Source organism: Panthera pardus, unplaced genomic scaffold (genome assembly GCF_024362965.1).
Source record: "Panthera pardus isolate Hobbes unplaced genomic scaffold, ASM2436296v1 HiC_scaffold_6, whole genome shotgun sequence".
NCBI classification, from domain to species: Eukaryota; Metazoa; Chordata; class Mammalia; order Carnivora; family Felidae; genus Panthera; species Panthera pardus.
This window is the reverse complement of record NW_026526991.1, coordinates 73,263,813-73,284,904: the sequence shown is the minus strand read 5'-3', so window position 1 is coordinate 73,284,904 and position 21,092 is coordinate 73,263,813. Positions and strand designations below refer to the sequence as shown.

The window sequence follows — 21,092 nt, the reverse complement described above, 5'->3', positions numbered from 1 at the left end:
TAATGTCATATATTAGATGTTTTACTGCAAATGATTCATTGCTGATTCAATCAATGATTTCTCTACAAGTCTAACTGGATACCACCAAGCATACGAAAAAAGAGTGGGACAAAGAAGAATCAATCTAAGAAACAATTTAGCAGAAAGGAAAATGCTTTTCTCATAAACAATAGTTTAAAAATTATAGGTACAACATATATTTTTAAAAATTTTTAAATGTTTTTATTTATTATTGAGACAGAGAGAGACAGAGCATGAGCAGGAAAGGGGTGGAGAGAGAGGGAGAGATAGAATCTGAAGCAGGCTCCAGGCTCTGAGCTGTCAGCACAGAGCCTGACGTGGGGCTCAAACTCACGGACCATGAGATCATGACCTGAGCTGAAGACGGACGCTTAATTGACTGAGCCACCCAGGTGCCCCTTTACAACATGTATTTTTAATCTATCTTTTCTTGCAGAGTTAAAATTACAATATTTTAAGACTGAAAACAGAACACCTTTTAGGTTCTTATACTTGCTTTTATATTGTAGCATTCTTGACATTAATGAATTGTTTCCATTTAATTCTTTGAATTGTTATTGCAATGATTAACTTGGTGTTCTTATTTATTAGTGCTAACTAAAGAGTACCAATTCTTTATTATGTCTCTGGATTCTATTGCATTTTGTAAGAATTGTCCAGGAACTAAACTATATGATAATTGTATACAGTTGTCCTTTTTAAAAGATTTTAGGTACATTGACATAAATTAATATTTATTGACTTCATACAGTGGACCAGGTATTATAGTAAAGTAGATACAGAGTATATTTAAAGTATACAGCCTATATCCCCATTGTCCACCTTTCAAGTTAACCCACCACAACTCAGTGATATTTTTACTGAAAAAATATTTCTTTGTATAATTATGCTTAGTCCAATACATGTGTTTGCAAATATTGGGAGGTATGTTAATATTCCCAATAGTATTAGATCATTCTCCCAATATCATGAGATATCTATCAAATGAAGGAAATAAAGCATCTTTGGGTAGATAGAAGACAGAATATAAGTTCAGTCTAATACTTTTTTTTTTTCAATGACCTGGTAGATGCGAGGTCCTGAGTGAGTATTGACCAAAATGAATAATTACCTATATATATAAATATATATATAAATATATATAAATATATATATATAAATATATATATATTTATATAAATAATAGCAATAATAGTAATTATACACATTAGTTCATTTAATTCTTCCAACAACCCAGGACCCAGCTCTTACTTATGATCACCCATTTTCATGGATAATAAAAATGAAGTTCAGAGGTTAAATAACATGACTCAAGTCATTGGATAGAAGAGCCACAGTTATAATCCAGGTATATATGACCTTGAGTGCTATAATGTACTCCTAATAACTACATATATTTTTCCTAATAACCATATTTTAATATAAATTAAAAGATACGTTAATTGGCCTATGCAAATGTTCAGTAAAATATGAGTTTTCCTGAACTTTAATCAAATTGTGTAAGATATTATGTTGACTTCCTTCTTCTTAGCATGTTACCATTGTTGTAGATGTATTTACTATGTTATCTGATTTGTGCTTTTGGATAATAACAACATAAAAAGTGAATTTAAAGGAAAGAAAATTGACGTAAAAATATCCATTTGGTTGTCACATGAAATAGTGTAAGTAAGAATTAGGAGGATCTGAAACTTGGATTGCAAGTAAAGTGTTTTGTGAGTGTTCTGCAAGACAAGCAAACATTTCTACTAAATTTTAATTTGATAAATAAGTGATGTCTTGTAATACAAGTAGTATATGGTGCCAGATGTCACACGATCACTGTTGACCAATGGTTCTTTAAATTTGCTTTAATATACAAGTGCTTTGGATTGCAAGCATTGCTCTTGAACAAATTATGCTCACACACCAAGGTTTTACTGTATATTAATTAGTATGATTGTACAAATAGTAAAAATGAATTATATAAATGATATTTAGGGAGTGCTTAATATGGGCCGGAGACTAGTATAAACCTAAGTCCTTGCTGTCATTGAGCCTATATTTCACAAAAAATAACTATATATACAGGTAATAGGTATATACACACAGTAATAGGTACTGTGAAGAACTTCAGTAAAGCTGGATAAGGGGGAAAAGAAATGTGGAGAAGAAGGGACATTGAGGTCTGAGGTGTTGGGGACAGGATATTCACTATTTTATATATTTGGTTAAGGAAGTGTTGAAATGGTCTCAAGAAGGAAGGAGTGATATACTGTGTCAAATGCCCCTATTGGTTCTATGAAAGAGAATTGAGGATTGGCCATTAATTTGGTGGTGCAGCAGACACTGGGGCCTTGACAAGAGCTGTTGCATAGATTGGGAAAAACAAAAGCCTAAATGAACTAGTTCAAGAGTTTGGGAAAAGAAGGGGAGATGGTATTAACACCTCTTTTGAGCCTTGCTGTAAATGAAAGCAGAAAAATGAAACAGTGGTTGGATGCAGATGTGGATCAAGAGAATTTGTTGTCATTTTTAAGATGGAAAGTTTTTAAAAATCAGGTTTGCATGATATTGAGAATCTTGGTTAGAGAGGAAAAATCAAGGAGGAAAGGGGGGTACAGATTTTGGAGTATTGTCTTTGAGTAGCTAAAAGGTATGGATAGATTCCAAGTATATAAGGAGAGACTAGCTCTAGGTAGGAGTAGGTCAGCTTATGCATATTAACAGAACAAAAGATGTGGTATATGGATACACATGAAAGTAAGTTGGTGGATGCGGTATTGGCAGTATTTAGGACTTCTCTTTTTTGATTGCGTCTTCTTTTTCCCCCAAAGAAGTAGAAAGCATAGACATCAGCTGAGTGTCAGAAAAAAAATAAATATACAAGCGGGGGGAGCCAAGTGCGAAAACTCAAGACAACTCAGTTTGGTGAAAGAGGATTATAAAGAAAAAATGTTTATTTTGAGGATGTTATGTTTGAGGTTCTGTGGGTCATTCAAGAAGACAGGATATGCAATCTTTTTGCTCAGTCAGGAGATGAAATCTAGAGACAGTTTTGAATATTAGTGGCAGAGTTATGGTAATTTAAACCATGATGTAAAAGATATGGCCAGGAAGAACTAGCAAAGTGAAGAGAGGAGCCAAGGTCATAATTAAAGAATTTTATTATTTATTTAAGTAAGGGAAGCAATGCCAGCAATGGAGAAAGGAAGCAGAAAGGGACAAAGAAAACTAAGATATAAAATGGCAATAATAGTTATAAGAGAGAGTGTTCAGTTTTTCTTATTTTTAATATTTATTTATTTTCTTTAGTTTTTTAAAAGTTTATTCATTTATAGAGAGAAAGAGACAGAGTGAGAGCAGAGGAGGAGCTGAGAGAGAGGGAGATACAAAATCCGAAGCAGGCTCCTGGCTCTGAACTGTCAGCACACTGCCTGACATAGGGCTGGAACACATGAACCGCAAAATCATGACCTGAGCCGAAGTCTGACGCTCAACTGACTGAGCCACCCAGGCTCCCCTCTTTTTTTTTTTTTATTTTTAAGTTTATTTACTTATTTTGAGAGAGAGTTAATGCAAGTGGAGGAGAGTCAGAGAGAGAGAGATAGAGAGAGACACTCACAAGCTGACTCATGCTGCAAGCATAGCCCAATTCATAGCTTGAACTCAGGAACCGCAGCATCATGACCTGAGCTGAAACTGAGAGTCAGTTGCTTAAAAGACTGAGCCACCAAGGTGCCCCTGTAAATGTCATCTAATAGGATGAAGACTATAAAAAGACCATTACATTTTGATTATTAGGAAGTTATTGATTAACCTAAGAGTGGGTGATTTTGAAGCTATAATACAGGAACTGAAGTTTCAAGATATTTGATTATGATAGTGAAAGGAAACATCATGAGAGGTTAGTAGTTTTAAAGTGAGGTGGACCAGGGGCGCCTGAATGGCTCACCCAGTTAAATGTCTGACTCTTGGTTTTGGAGCAGGTCATGATCTCACTGGCCTGCCTCAGTGGCAGTGTGGATCCTGCTTGGGATTCTCTCTCTCTCTCTGCTCCTACCCCACTCACGTGTGCATGCGTGAGTGTGCATTCTCTCTCTCTGTGTGTCTCAAAATAAACAAACTTAAAAAAAATAAAGTGAGGTAGACAAAGGGAACTTTTATATTTTAATAAATTTTACTAAGTATCTTCTCTGTGCCAGACACTATTCCAGGTATCCTTAAACAAAGTGGATATTGTGAACAAATTTGACAAAAATCCCAGTCCTCAGTATCTTATATTCTAGTTTAGGTGGCTTCTTTTAGCCTAGAAAGCATTGAACATTTAAAATTTTCATATCAGGAGAAAGTCAAAGAAAAGACGAAAATAAACAGTGTGATTCTAGGGCACGGAAGAGCCAAAGGAAGTGCGTGGAGTCACTTGACATCACCAGAAAAAAACATGATAAGCTAGAAAACAGGCCTCCTTAATTTTCAGTTTATGGCATTTACATGGATGAGGATTTTGTACAAAAACGTGGTGGTTCAATGAAAAGAAGAATATAATAGTTTTCAGAAGACTGTGGTGTTCTATATCCAAAACTTAACAAGCTATATGAGCGAAGGAAATAACCTTGAGAAACCATAGCTTCCTCACGTGTAAGAGTTCTATGTTCTATCAGAAGGTGGTGTTGCGTTGGTCAAATGGGATTATATATTCTCTAAAAAACCTTATAAATCAAAGATCTTTTTATAAGAAAATGATAATTGGTAAGGCATATCTGCAAAATCTTGTGACCTATTTTTTGTAGTTCTTAAAATCCAGCTTTTTATAATCATTTTTAATTTTTATTTGAATATTTATCTGAATATGTTTAGAGTGAAACTACATCTTTTTATTTCACATTAAAAATTTTGTATTTGCAAAACACATTTATAAGACCCCCTGACTGTTTTTTATGTGTAAGTTAACAAAATATAGAATATATAATTTCCTTTGACCACTGGGCACTAACACAAGAACAAAGACTTTAGTATGCCCTGTGTGATCACATGTTTATAATAGATGAGGCTTGGCTTACAATGACTGCTTTGTTTGATGTTTATTAGCCCATGCCTTAGTGCAATTGAACTTGTCCTAAATTCACTGTTTCAGAGCTACGTGTGTAGCACATTCATTGTCCTATGAATGATGCTCTCTTGCTTCAGTCAAAAGACAATAACTTTAGGACTTTTCAGATTCTTTTCATTACACAGTCTAGAAACTCCTGTTAAAATATTGAAATGTGTAAAACAATGAAATATTTCAAATGGCAGACACTTTATGTGATATGATTTTGAAAAATATTTAACTATGTTATCTGCATGGGATCAGCTTTGTCTTTCATCCCCCATCTAGGTGCTAGTTTTAATGAGTGAGATCCAAGTATAGATTTCAATTTGTGGTCGTTTTATTTAATCCCAGATAGGACAATTTCATGGTACATTAAATTGCTTATAATTGTAATCTCTATTCCCAGGAGTTTCCAATAATTTTGAAGACTATTACTTAATGCTTTCAAATAATATCATAAAAGTTAAAGACTAAAAATTTGAAGTCTACAGAATTTTAAAGTCTACAGTGCTTTAGAATCTTTTTATATATGCATACCATATGATTTATAAAAGTAATAGTTCTGTATTTCCCCTTATTCTCTCTGCATTACTAAATCAAACAGATAAGTAATCAAAGTACTAAGGTAAAGAGGATATCTCATTCATCCATTTTTTGTTCTCATTAAACTTTTGTTTTAATGGGTCTCAAAATTCTGTGACAGATTTTTGTTCAAGTTGTTTCCATTAAAAAGTACTGGTTTAAAAAAAATAATGGCTTAAAACTGCTACACACACACACACACACACACACACGCACAAATGGTCCACAAAACATTCTCCTTTTCCTTCTTAAAGTTTTATGATGCATTGTTATCATTAACAAATCTTTTACTATTAAACTTAGATGGCCAATTGGCACAAGTAGTTCTGAGACCATTCTTCCACCATGGATTAAGACTGGGGTGACAGGCATTGGGGATGATATTCACACAGCCTTCTCAGCTTTCTGGGCAGATTTGGTGACCTTGCCAGCTCAGCTGCCTTCTTGTCCACTGCTTTGATGACACCCATAGCAACTGTCTGTTTCATGTCATGAACAGCACAATGGCCCAGATGATGACAGTCAGAGAAGATCTCAACACACATAGGCTTGCCAGGAACCATATCAATGATGGCGGTACTACCACATTTGAAGAACTTGAGACCATCTTCCAGTTTTTTTCCAGGATGATGATCAATCTTCTGCTTCAACTCAGCACACTTATAAGCAATATGAGCTGTGGGACAGTCCTGCACAGGTGCACATTCAGCACTGATTTGGTCTGGATGGTTGAGGATAAATATCTGAACTGGGAAGCCAGGTGCTGCCATCAGTGGGTCATTTTTGCTATCACCAGTCACATTGCCACAACAAACATCTTTGACAAATAACGTTCTTGACATTGAAGCCCACATTATCCCTAGGAAGAGCCTCCCTCAAAGCCCACTGTGTATTTCAATAGATTTTACTTCTGTTGTAATATCGACTGGAGCAAAGGTGACCATCGTGCTAGTCTTCACTCAGCCCACAGGGACAGTACCAATACCACCGATTTGTAGATGTCCTGAAAGGGTAGACACAAGTGCTTGTCAGTTGGATGAGTTGGTGACAGAATGCAATCCAGAGCTTCAAGCAGTTGTGGTTCCACTGATATTGCCATCTTTACGGGTGGCTTTCCATCCCTTGAACCAAGGCGTGTTAGCACTTGGCTCCAGCATGTTGTCACCATTCCAACCAGAAATTGGCACAAATGCTACTGTGTCAGGGTTGTAGCCAATTTTCTTAATTAGGTGCTGACTTCCTTAACAATTTCCTTGTATCTCTTCTGGCTGTAGGGTGTCTCAGTGGAATCCACTTTGTTAACACCAACATTTAGTTGTTTTACACCCAGTGTGTAAGCCAGCAAGTCATGCTCACAGGTTTGCCCATTCTTGGAGATACCTGCTTCAAATTCACCAACACCAGCAGCAGCAATCAGAAGAGCACAGTCAGCCTGAGATGTGCCTGTAATCATGTTTTTGAAAAAGTTTCTGTGTCCTGGGACATCACTGTTGATGTCGGTCTCGGTGTTGCTGGTCTCGAATTTCCACAGGGAGATATCACTGGTGGTACCACATTCGCATTCAGTTTTCAGTTTATCCAAGACCCAGGCATACTTGAAGGAGCTCTTTCCCATCTTGGCACCCTCCTTCTCAAATTTTTTGATAGTTCTTTTGTCGATCCCACATTGAGCAGTAGAGGTAGCCTTGCTCGAATCTACATGTCCAATGACAATGATGTTGATGTGAGTCTTTTCCTTTCCCATTTTGGTTTAGGTTTAGCAGTGGTTTTTAAAACATCTGTGTTCCGGTGGCAAACCCATTGCAAAAAGTCAATCCATTTATTTTTTGATTAGAACTGAAGTTCAGAAATACTCTCTGACTGCCCAATCCACATGGTTGGCATAGAGAGCCTAGAATCTCCTCATTGCTGTGCTAGATGTCATTGCCCTTGGTGGCTTTCATAAAATATCTGCAAATATGGTGGTGGGGGTGGTCGTGAAGAACCTGCAATAAACTAATTGTTCCTGTGCAAGGACCTACAAACCATGTGACTACCTTGAGGCACTAATGATTTCTGACCAATTCCCACTTAAAAAAGTAGAGAGAAGAAAACTTTACTCTTCTCAACTTGCCTCCTTCCTCTTCATCATCTTCAATATTTGTTGCTTTCTTAACTTTCTAAATATACTGCTGTAAAAAAAGGTGGAAAATACTGAAGAAAATTGCAATTACCCATTGCTCCATAACTGAGAATAGTTACTCCAAATACTTTGCTATCTTATCATTTTTTGGTATATTATTTATAATAAATATTATAATGAATACTTTAGGAAGATGAGATCACTTATTTTATACTATTTTGTAGTACTATTTTATACTATTTTGTAGGATGTGGGAGGGTGCCTGGAGTAATATCAGCTACCCTCACATATTCTTCAAGATTATGATTTTTGTTGCCATATCACATTCTAACATAAAGATATATTATAATTTATGTAATCTCCTATGGTCGGGAATTTATATTATTTTTAATTTTTTGCTGTTATAAAATAGCCACATTTTTTAGACCTTTGCTTTATATTGTCAAGTTACCTTCAGGGAGTTACCAGCTGATAACAAGTATGAAAATACTTTCTTGTATGTTTCATAATATAGGGTACACTACATTAGAGATAGAAATATAGGCATTGGGGTGGAAGTATGTTGTACATCTATATATATAGGTATGTGTATATTGTGCATGTATATGTATATATGTATATATAAGCAAGAATAATATATCACCTTTGTTTTTTAATATTATTAAATATGTGTAAAGTTAAATATTTTTCATATGTTACTGGCTATCTATACATCTTCTTCTGAATTTCTTAACCATGAGAATTACCCACTTTTTTCTTTTGAGCGATAATTTGTAACAGTTATTTATGTTTTAATATTTTCTCTCTATTAATTATTTTGCAAATTTTCACCAGGTTTTCAATATATTTAGAGTTTTGGCTTTATTAATCTACCTATTTTTGTTTTGATTTGAAGTGCCATAATTATCACATTTAATGTTAGGTTTGTTTATTGCCTCTATTAAAAAATTCTATTTCTGTTTTTAGTATCATTCTTCATGCTATTATGCTTTATAATTTTGTTTTTGGCTTTATAATATGACTTAATACTTAAAAATTTTTTTTTAATGTTTATTCATTGTTTTGAGAGAGAGAGAGATGGAGCATGAGCAGAGGAGGGACAGAGAGAGAGGGAGACACAGAATCTGAAGCAGGCTCCAAGCTGTCAGCACAGAGCCTGTCATAGAGCTCTAACTCACGAACCACAAGATCATGATCTGAGCCAAAGTCGGATGTTTGACCAACTGAGCCACCCAGGTGCCCCATGACCTAATACTTTTAACACAACCACAGCTTCATCAATTCGGTAAATTAAAAAAAAGAAAATACAGGGTTAGTCTTATCATTTATTCTTCCAGAAAAAAAATATATTTATTTTATTATTTCCTAAAGAAAATTATCTGGGAACAAACAAGTTACACCAAGTTTGTATGTTGATAAGAATGAACAGTGAGTGTAGAAAGAAACTGTTGACCCAAGAAGACAAGGGGAGATTTGCTGAAGTGATGCTGGTAGGGTAGAGGGATGGGATCTTATGTACAAGTGGCAGTTGTGGTTTTGTAGAATAACACTTACATGGTGTTTATTCAGTAAGGATGGAATGAGGGAAGACATGTTCACAGTTGTAGGAGAGAACAATAAGTATGAACTTGTAATCTAGGACAGTGGGAGACTAAATAGTCTGTTTTAACAGCTCTTCTTAGGATACTGTTTATGAATGTAAGGCAAAACCATTCAGTATGATTCTATGCTGTGATTTGTTTTTCTAGCCATGTTCAGATACATAGATGTGGGCATAGAATAGATGGAATTGATTTTAACTAGGGTTGGATTTATTCAAGAATAGAATAAAGCAAGAAAGGGGCAAGAAAGTTGGAGTTTTATATAGTGGAGTGATTTCAGTGATGTACCATAAAATTTATGATAAGAAAGGAAAGTGGTGAAGGCAAGAGTTGGGAGTGAAATAATAGGAAACAAGTGGTAAATGCATGGATTGTAGGTCCTGCTGGGATAAGAGAGTTATTCGAGTCAGGGTACTTAGAGGTAGTGAACTGGTAAGAAAGGAGGAGTAGTAGTCAGGGCATGTGGTGTTAGAAATTGAGATTATGGAGGGGTTTTCTTCTTTTTTTAAATGTTTATTTCTGAGAGAGAGAGAGAGAGAGAGACAAGCAGGGGCGAGAGAGAGAGAGACACAGAATCTGTAGCAGTCTCCAGCCTCTGTGCTGTCAGCACAGAGCCAAATGTGAGGCCCAAACCCACAAACCATGAGACCATGACCTGAGCCAAAGTTGAACTCTTAACTGACTGAGCCACCCAGTGGGAGGAGTTTTCTGATGGATATGACCAGAGGAGCTGAGGTAGTGTTGATGACAAGATCACTGAATGAGGTTGAGATGAGATTAGTGTTGGAGGTTTTGACAGTAAATAAAGATTTCTGAGAACTGGGTAGGTGACTGCACCAAGAAGAGGTACTCTATCAAAATTGAGGGTTGATATGGAGAGCTCATGTACTAGATGTTCCTCATGCCTAGAACATTTTCCACCAGAGCACTGCCCCCCCATAGTTTGTTCCTTCTCATTAATTTGGTCTTTGCCTAAGTATCACCTCCTTCAAGAGGCTTTGCCCATCATCCAATCTAAAATAGTCCCTAAGGCATGCTCTACTTTGTGTTTTATTTGTTTTATATTTTAAACCCATTTATAACTAACTGAAACTAACTTGTTTATTTATTTGTTTTCATACACTGGTTCTCTTATAGAATACAAATATTTTGAAAACAGTGATTTTGCATATCTTGTTTGTGGCAGATTTCCCCAACTTATGATTACTGACATGTAGTAGGCAGTCAATAACTCAATGTTGAATGAATGAATGAACATTTATAGGGTTCAATATCATCTCCCACTTTCCTGTGACTTCTTCCAAAATCCAAATATACTTTTTAAAGGAATTTTCCAACTCAGAGTATTCATTCATCTTATAAGAATTGCTATTCACAACCTTCTCCTCACAAAAGGTGAATTAGTAACACAAGTAAGAAGAAGGTATAAAGTTGTTTTGTTTGCCTTATGATAGTTATTAGTTAGGACTCAAAGATGTTGTCACTCATTACTTCCAGAAATTCTTACCAGCAGAATAATGAAGTATAGTTATATCTCCTGATTTATTGGTTTCAACCATCACTTTTCCTGTTATGATCAGCCAATAGTCAGCTTTTCACAGATTAGCACCCACAACTGTAAAATTGAATCTCCCCTATGTGTGACCATAACCTTTGCTTCCTTTTTTTGAAAAAGATTAAAGATAAATTGACAATCTTGTTAATCAGTAAAAAAGTAAAAATAGAACAATTTATATTCAGTTTTTTATATTAAAAATCTTTATATTTTTGTGCTAAATACAAAGTACTAGAGATCAATTTATGTTCTTATATTTTGTCAATAAGTAGAAAGGTTATATAATTAGCTAACTTGCTATTTAGTTTATATGTAGAAAACTATATATAGCATGGTTATAGTAGAATGAGTCCTTGGTGTTGTCAAGGATTAATTAAGATAACAAATGTAAATTAGTTTCCCCTTTTTTTCTTTCTAACAGACCAGATATGTGTTATTCATCTTCTTAGACAGAATAAAACTATCCACCTTAATTTGATGCCCAAGGCAAGAAATTTTTTCCACATTGTAGATGGTTATTATGAAGCATGATTCTAATTGTCGCTGCTCTATTTTTATGAAGTACCATTCTGTAATCACATCAGTGATTTAATGTTTCTAATCATTTACATTTTTAAGCCTCTGGTATTATGAATATTTTACACAGTAGTTGATTTATGTTTGTATATTCAGTATATTTCAAGTTTAAGACAAAATGTTCTTTTGTGTTTTGAGAATTTTCAAGGCAACTTAGAAATCTACCATTTTAAATTCTGCCATTTAATGAGCACTAAAAATGAAAGGCCCTGTATCAGCCAGATTGGGCTGCCACAACATAATACATTAAGCTAGATGGTTTAAACAACAGAAATTTATTTGTCACAGTTCTGGATGCTGGGAAGTCCACGATCATGGCTGGGTTCTGGTGAGAATTCTCTTCCTACATTGCAGATGGCCATTTCTCATTGTGTCCTCACATGGTACAGAGAGGAGAGAGCAAACTCTATAGTGTCTGTTCTTATAAGAACATTATAAGAAGGCTCCTCTCTTATGACGTCATTTAAACCTAATTATCTCCCAAGGCCCCATCTTCAAATACAATCACTTTTGGAGTTGGAGCTTCTCCATATGAAATTGGAGAGGTACAATTCAGTCCATAGCAGACTTTGAGCTAAAAAATACACACAACGTTTTTGAAGTAAAAATCAGATACAGTATAATTGCAAGAGGTTACCATCATTTAGATTTTCTGTTGGAATGTAGCCCTCTGTAGCTGCTTCAAAATTGTGTTTTATATACATTATAAAACATTTATGGACACTCTGCATTATAAAGTTTTACATCCAAGTAGACTATGGGACCTGGTTCTTTTTTGTTTTATTTTGTGTGTATTATGAAAAATTTCTTATATGTTCAAAACTAGACAGAAAAGTCTAATAAATTTTTAATGCACCCATGACCCAGTTTCAGCAGTTACCAACTCAAGGTGAATCTGTTTTTTTTTCCCTTACCTCACCCACTGTATATAACTTGCCTCCAGTCTGGAATCAACCATTTCCTCCAAGTTCTTTGATTCATTTAGTCTTCAGTTTTGTTGCTAAGGGATCTCTAATGGTTGCTTATTGGGTTTTTCATTCATTTGTTTTGTTGAAAGAGTAAGAAAAATGTTTTGATTTTGAACATCAAATACATTATGAGTTCATACTGATTTTTGCAATTAAAACTCAAGGCTTCAGGAAGTTTAGTTAATTTCTTCCAGAAACTAGAAATCTCAAGTAGATTCTCTTGCTCAACTTATCCATAAACCCCAATGGGGTATTTCTAGACAGACAAATGATATGGTAGAACAAGATACATGGGGAACAAGATGAGAAGATAAGTTGCAGAGTGGGGATGAAATCCAAAATGACAGATATTTTAAAAGTAGGACCCATTAAACTTGGTGACCGATCAGATGGATCTGAAATTAGGCAAAATCATGATTGCCACATTTTAGACATGAGTCACTGTGTGGGTAGCTGTTCTTTTTAATCAGATGGAAATATAGGGACAGAAGTGGATGTCAGAGGGTGGGAGATGTTGAGTTTGTTTTGGAAGGGGCCAAAGGGTCCATGGGAAATTTCCAAGTATTATGTCCAGTAGATAATTGAAAACAGGAATGTGGACTTTAGAAGAGATATTGGTAGTGGAAGTAGATTTGAGAATCATATATTAATAGTAATGAAAACCAGAATGGGTAACATTTCTCAAGGAGAGTGAGTAGAATAAAGAGAAAACAAAAATGATCAGGATAAAAAAAAATTAAGAATTTTATATGCCTTATTCAAAATTCTTTTGCCATGTAAAACATGTCTGCGTTTTATAAAGTTATTTTAAAGGAACCAAATGTAACAAATCAAAAAGATGATACATTTTTAACATACCCAATAAGGGTATTTGAAAATTTCCAATTTAATTTATATTCTATCTACTCTGGTAATTACTAGTAGTCAAATGGTAGTATGACATAAAATTTTTACTCTTCAATTATTTCTTTATAATGGAATTGCCTTACTTTATTTTTAGTATGCATTATTCTTATGTTACTTAAAAACCACTTGGAAAGTTATCAAACTGAGATAATTTTCCATCCACTTTTTTGATTTTTTTTTCTAAGTGAAAATATCTTTTAAGTGTTTTTTTTTTAATTGACTTTTCTAACCTAATAAAAATTGAAAGGATCATATATTAATGATTCTGCGGTCTTTGAATTCATGTTCCTATAAGTGAAAATCTTAATCTAAGAAATTATTTCATTGCAATATCTCAATTTGTTAGCTTATACCTCTATGGACAGATCACAATAATTTAAAACTTAATTTTATTTCCAGTAGAAATGGAGATTGGCTTTACAATCTTACTTTACATTCTTATTATATTTTGTTATCTTTTAAAATTCTTCATGGCATTTGTGTCACAGTTTATCATTTATATATTATTTATAGTTGTCATGTTAGTTAATTCTTACAACTCTGTGACGTGGGTATTAGTAATGCCGTTTTAGGGAAAAGGATATCTCACATCAGAATTCAACGTCGTACAGTTTGTAAAGGTTGCGAGGGCCCTCAACTCAGCTCCTCCTCCTCTATATCCAGGGTTCTTTGACCATACTTGAGCAATTGCAAAATGATACCCTATTTTTTTTAAAGCATTTGCTGTATGCCTCTTACAAGCCCCTTGGGAGCACGCTGTAAGTTAGGAGATTATATCCTTTATAGACAATGGCTAGGCCTGACTAATTCCACACCCCACCCTACCCCCCATTTTTTTTTAAACTAGGTACGAGGGTCTCCTATGGAACTGAAACAAATACTACATTTTTGGGATCATAACAAAGAAAGGTTATTTTCATCTCTAACAGTTCCTGGCTGGTCACAGTGTTCCATGCCACAGAAAAGCCTGAATGATTTCTTTAAAGAAAGCACTGAAGCCAAGAATTAGCATTCTTTCTGGCTGAACTGCAATTGCACACAGGTTGGCTTCTCAATTTTGCAGCAGTGTTTCATTAGGTCAGCTGAAAGGCTGCCCCCTCTGCTCTAAAGCAAAATGGTAAACGTGGACAAGGAAAGGGAGCTGGAGCAAGAAAGTATCTCTCAAATTTCCGAAATTTTAAATAATTGAAACCTTAATGCTTATTTCAATCGAGGACTATTTGTTTTTATGTTATTGTACATAAGCACCTGTTTTTTTGGTCTTTTTGTTTTGTTTGCTTGTTGGTTTTGTTTTGTTTTATGTAACTACTCGAGCCCTTGTGGTCTTCCCTAAAGCAGTGTGCAGTGAGGATCAGTGTGAGCCATGCCTCTAGAAGCAGCATCAGCAAAGGGTCTGAGAGAGTACAGGTGCTTTCTAGTTGTAAATAATTATTATAAATTATAAAGTTACACTATAGTGTTTCTGTATTGAAGTACAAAGAATTTATTATTGTTATTTGTGGATTCAAAATGCTTAAAAAAACTTCATAGGTGGGATAACGTCATCAAGGTGACATTAAATAGTTATAATAATATATTTACCTGAAGCATATGAGGAATTTGATTATTATTAAGAAGGGGAGAAGACTAGCACTCTATTAAATTGGATCTCCTTAAAATTCTTTTGGAAATAGCAGCAGAATATAAAGTGCATCTCATGAGTGTCCATGGCCGACAATTAAAATTCTATTTATAAGTATGGAAAAATAATAAAAGTATAGATTTAGTGTTTAATGATATGTATACTGACATTGATGAATTGAACAACTGTAGCTATTCTACAATAAACCAGTGCAAGATAAACAAACGGCAGGTGTGAGGACTTATTTAGCTAGATATAGTATATAATATCTTTTCTTTACTTAAATTTTTAATATTCTGTTCATCGGGGATTTTTGCTTTAATTTTGATGTTTTAGAATATTCCATTAAAATATTACTTATCTTGGGGTGCTTGGGTGGCTCAATAGGTTAAGCATCTGACTTTGGCTCAGGTCATGATCTCACAGTTCATGAGTTCGAGTCCGGTGTTGGGCTCTGTGCTGACAGCTCCAAGCCTGGAGCCTGCTTTGGATTCAGTGTCTTCCTCTCTCTCTGCCCCTTCCCTGCTCATGCTCTGTCTTTCTCTCTCAAAAATAAATAAACCATTTAAAAATAATATTACTTGTCTTGATTACTGAATTTGGGGAGGTTCCTCTTAAATTTTTCCCTTCTGACAAGTGCCTTACTGTTACCACCATGGGCTTGGCCCTGGATTGTGTTTAGATATTTTAAGGCAATAATAAATTGCACTGCTTGTGGAACTATACCTATATTTTACCCATTATCTTTACTAGTTGCTTGTAATATCTCTTTGAGACAATGTTATTAGAGGAGAAAAAGAGAGTTACATATTGAGGGGAGAAAACACAGGGCTTCAGGACTATATTGTTGAGAAGTGAGAAGAGAGGTTTTAGATCCTTTTTTATTCTGGTACAATGTTATTTCTAGAGGTCATGAAATTGAAACTATACTCCCATCAAGTTTGAAGACACTGTGTGGCCTTAGTTATGCCAGGCTTTATATTTCAATAAATACTACCAAAAACTTCTGTATGAAGCAATCAGGTTATTTGAGCCCCTCAAAGGATGCCAATTTCACCTGGAGAGAGGGTCCCTTGTATGACAGATTGGTGGTCTTCAAAATCCCTGTTATTCTAGAGAGGCAAATTCACTAAGTTGGCCATCTGGAAAAAGAATAGGTCTCAGGACCAGTGTTTGATTCAGAAAATTTTCAGAGGAAGTAATTAAGATCCTTTTAAGCTTATTCTAAAGACCAGTTGAGGTGTTGTATTATTTAAAACTGGAAATAACACTTGTGCCAGAAAAATTAAATTTATACATAAAAAGTATATAAAAATGAATGAGCCTGGGTGGCTCAGCTGGTTAAGTGTCCCAAGTCTTGATTTTGACTCAGGCTCAGTCGTGATCTCGTGGCTCACGGGTTCAAGCCCTGTGTTGGGCTCCAGGCTGACGGGGTGCAGAGCCTGCTTGGGATTCTCTCTCTCTCACTCTCTCTCTCTCTCTCTCTGCCCCACCCCTTCTCTGTCTAAAAATAAATAAATAACCTTAAAAATAAAAAACCAAATTTTTCTACCTCAAAATTTTAAGTATTGCCTTTTGTTAACTATCTGTGTATATATCAGAGCTTTGGATATTTAGGCCATGATAACAATGTTTAAAGGGTGTCTGTACAGACACTTAGGTGGCTCAGTTAAGCATGTGACTTCAGCTCAGGTCATGACCTTGTGGTTCCTGAGTTCAAGCCCTGCATCAGGCTCTGTGCTGACAGTTTGGAGCCTGGAGCCTGCTTCAGATTCCGTGTCTCCTTCTCTCTCCCCTCTCCTCACTCACACTCTGTCTTTGTGTCTCTCTCTCTCTCAAAAATAAACATTAAAAAAAAAAAAAAGGTGTCTGTATAGTTAATATCAATTTGCATATTAAGGTTGAAATTGTAATTTTAGTGGTTAGATGCTGCCATAAGGAGTACAGAAGGCTTAAGAGATAACATATAATTAACAAAAATATAATCACAAGAATTGCTCAAATGTGTGTATAAAAATGATGATCAGAGACTGCAAAAAAGGCTGAGACTGGCCTGGCTTGATTAATGCTTTTTCTATTACTTTCTCTAATCTGAAACACATGCTATATGCAAAATAATAAATATGAAATATGAAACAATTAAATTTTAGTATTGACAGTGAAATAAGCAGAAACAGGTACATTATGAAACTAATGATGTGGGAACTTCCTTATTAGGATTTCAATTTTAATTAATTGTTTTCCAATCCCATGACTTGAATCTTGCTTTGCTTATCAAGTTAGAAGCCTCAGTGCATTTCCATTTGTTGATAAAATATTTTGTGCATGTAGTAGAGAAGACTTCTCCAAGGAAAACCTAGGAAAGAAATCCATATGGTCTCATAAAATCCTTAGACATATATGTTATTCTAGTAGGAAATCACGTTAGGAAAATCTCATTGTACTATATCTAAAAGAAAAAAAAAAAAAAAGAACAAAAAATGACACCTGTGAAAGTTTGTTCACTTGCTCAGAATCACAGTTTGAACGTATTAGAATCTTGGCTAAAACCAGTTCTCATGGATTACAAACCAGATGTTTTTCCCCTATACCAGCCTGACTCCATCACCTTCTTGAGTTGTCAATATGCACATTTTTTTTCCCACACTGGCTTGAGGATAATTTACTGATCAGCTTAATTTTCAATTAAACTAAAGTTGGTGTCCAGTGTTATTTCTTTAATAATGTTATTCTTGCAAATATCCTGCTATAGATGGGAAATTATATATTTTAAGAGGATATGTTCTGGTGTAGGTAGTTCAGAATTAAGAAACTTAGAATATTTAATGTATGTTGTTGCAGAAAACCCTCAATTTGGTATTCATTAATGATAATATTAATAAGTGATCAAGATTTGTATTGCTATTTTTGTGAACACCTGAGCTGCATGTGAACATGCAAGACGGGTCCCTCTGGGCTGTGGTGGCTTATAGCATTGTCCAGGAGGAGAATGGCCCATTATAAAATCAAAATCAGCTTGGGGTGGGTGGTGGATTTCAAGCATAGCTGACTGAAAATAAAATAGATGATCCATTGTTATTATTTGATACTACCAATTATTTAATCATAACAATTGTATAAAGATTTTTAGTTGTTGCAAAAACAAGTTAATGTTCCTTATCTTCTCCCTCTGCCCTGTAGCTACTTATGCAGAGGAAAGGTGTGAATGTGGAGGAGATGGTTGTGGTTAGGAGAGGAGAGTCTTTCCTTTGGGGAGTGGCCTCCCCAGCATCAGTAAAGCTGATGGGAGCAGTGGGAGACAAAGCAATGTAATTCATTTGGAAAATAAATAAATGTTTTCCTCTTCATTTGAGGTTTTTCTCCTTTATCTTAGACTTCGTTGTATACATTCCGTTAGTCTTCTCAACACTTTTGCAGCAATGCTGAGGGAGTAGATGCTTTTCTAAATAAGACAATGTGGGATAAATACCCAGCAATTTGGGTGGAATCATGTCATAAAAGTCAGAGGAAGACTATGCCGTCTGCTTGAAGGGATCCTGACTCCTTAACTTTCCCAGGCAATCATGCTTATACTTTTACATGTTAAAGTCAATTTGCCCGAGAAGAAGGAAGCCTGAATAGCCTGAAATTAGAATATTAATTTTGGCTTTACCTCTTACTTTTCATGTAAGCATATTTCTAATTCTGTTTTATTTGTAGAATAATATAATGTTGATGTTATGTAGAGCTGTGAATTATTCGAGTGAGTCTAAACAGAGTTGTTTCTAAACTACCTTCACGTATCTGGATTATAAGGAAAAATTGATTTTATATAAATTTGTATAAATTTCAGTAGAGCACATGACTCTGGATCTTGGGTTTGTGAGTTTGAGCCCTACATTGGGGGTAGAGTTTACTTTAAAATTGTTTCGTAAATTTATATAGTATGAGTCAAAAGCAATAAGAATGTTATTTCCTTGATTGAAACAATCATATCTCATTTGTCCATAGTCAGGGTCCTACTTTCTGTTGCATTCACTTTGTGATATATGAATTCCATTGTCAAGTACCTGGAACAGGAATTTTAATTGTAATGTGAGGCATTTAAAGCCAGAGAATAAGTAACTAAAATCCATTCTAGAATTAACATTAGAGAAGAAATGGAATAGAAGGGAGGTATGTAATGCTTGTTCAAGTGCTATATGTTTTGAAGATTCACTTTATAACCTATAGGATGTTTTCTATCACCTAGTTAGTAATCCAGGACTCTGAGTTGAATACTTAGGCTCACCAAAAGGGATATGAGTATCATTCTGTACCTTCATAATCTCAAAATTAGTATTCAGCGGATGCTGGGAGGCCATTGAATGTATCTGAACAGGCCAATCAGATAATTAGGCTGTGACACAAGAATATTTGTCTGGAATCAGTGCGCAGGATAAAGTAGGAGGAAGCTAGTTGGAAAGTTGTGCTCATCAAAGCTATAGAAAGAAGGGCTTCATTTGGGTGGGAATGTGAGATTTAAGAGGATGGAGACTCCATTAAAATTGCTACTTTATATTCACTTTCCAAGAGAAGTGGAGGTAAAATGCACTAACGTTACTAACATTTCAAGTGTAGATACATGCAGAAGAAGGGATCAATAAATGTGGTGCCTTACTGTGTGCCATCCATGATATGCCATTTACATACATTATCTCATCTAATAATAACAAAAGACAGTCTACTGGAAAAGAAAGAAGCTATGAAGGGGATTAAAGAAGAGGAGCCCCATGAGCTTCAGACACAGAAAACCTCTAGCAGCATTTGGAAATTCAAGAATTGTGAACCTGTGGTTCTGGAACTGACAAGAGTGATCTGGAAATAATCATTGAAGCTTTCAAAGTATATGACAGAACCATTTACGTTTAGAGATAAAAGATGATAGAATGCTGGTCAGTACTTTAGGTAATGGCTACTACTTTTAATGGATGACAGGAGATATGCAAGCCAGTGGTAAGGGCAGAAAAGACAATGGACAGCTATCACAGTACCCATGGTGCTGTATCATAACAACCAAAGGAAAAAAAAAAAAGAGTTTTAAAAAGGAAAAAAATTGGACAACACCAATAAATATGTTGTAAAGAAAATGAGGGTAAAAAGAGTTAAGAACAAAGCTTTGTATTTTGAAAGTAGAAAATAATTAATGATAAAAAATATGAGAAAGCAGAAACAATTCTGTAGCCCTTTATGAGAAAAGCCAGTAATTCAGAGACCAAGCCAGGATGTAGCAGCTGTAACCCAAAGCAGTATTTACTTTGGGGGTGGAGGGTTCTTGGCAAAAATGTAATTTGGGGAACTTCTAGGAGCTCCATTGTAGAATGCAGCCAAGCTAAGGCATTCAAAACGTCCCATTAGTAGACAGAAATTAAGTCCAGGTTCAATCTGGAAGGTATCGAGAACTAAAACAGAAGCGAAGCAGGGAAATAGATATCAGAAACATTTATAGGATGAGAAATAATGTGTCAGTGCATCATTATCACTAAGAGGAATGAACAATTATGATTAATGTAAAGTTCTGAAACCATAAATCTGAAGTCTGGGGTTAGCAGGAGAACCAAATCTTTGCTGTAGGAAAAAACAGTATCTTGCTGGATAATATTTTGTGGTCACCATAGCCCTGGCACTCTACAAAGTACCTAACATAATATAATAGCCTGTAAATAGACAAGGAGTATACTGAATGAATGAAAGAAACAGTGGGGAACCAGTTAAAGGATTTTGAACAGGAGAATGAAATGACTACCATAACATTTTAGAAAGGTCACATGGGCTGCAATTAGGATGCGAGATTTGATCTAGGAACAATTGTAAGCAGCCAGTTTGGTGCAGAAATAGATGTGAGCTGTGGAAGAAATGGCTATGATTGCTTAAATGGAGACAAAGTGGATAGACTTAAGAGATGTCTGAACTGAAAAGTCAACAGAACTTGGTTATTGGATGTATGATGTTGAGAGTGAGGGAGGAGCTGGGAAGGTACTCAAGGTTTCTCGCTTGAGCGACAGGATGAAAGATAGTGCCTACAACTAAATCAGAAAACCTAAAAAG

At 35.2% G+C, this 21,092-nt stretch overlaps 1 protein-coding gene and 1 pseudogene across 5 annotated transcripts in view; one reads left to right on the top strand and one right to left on the bottom strand.

Annotated features, from left to right (window-relative positions):
• CNTN1 (contactin 1) overlaps positions 1–21,092 on the top strand; it is a 363,960-nt gene that overhangs the window by 47,131 nt on the left and 295,737 nt on the right. The window lies entirely within an intron of this gene.
• LOC109268832 (elongation factor 1-alpha 1-like) lies at positions 6,062–7,421 on the bottom strand (annotated as a pseudogene).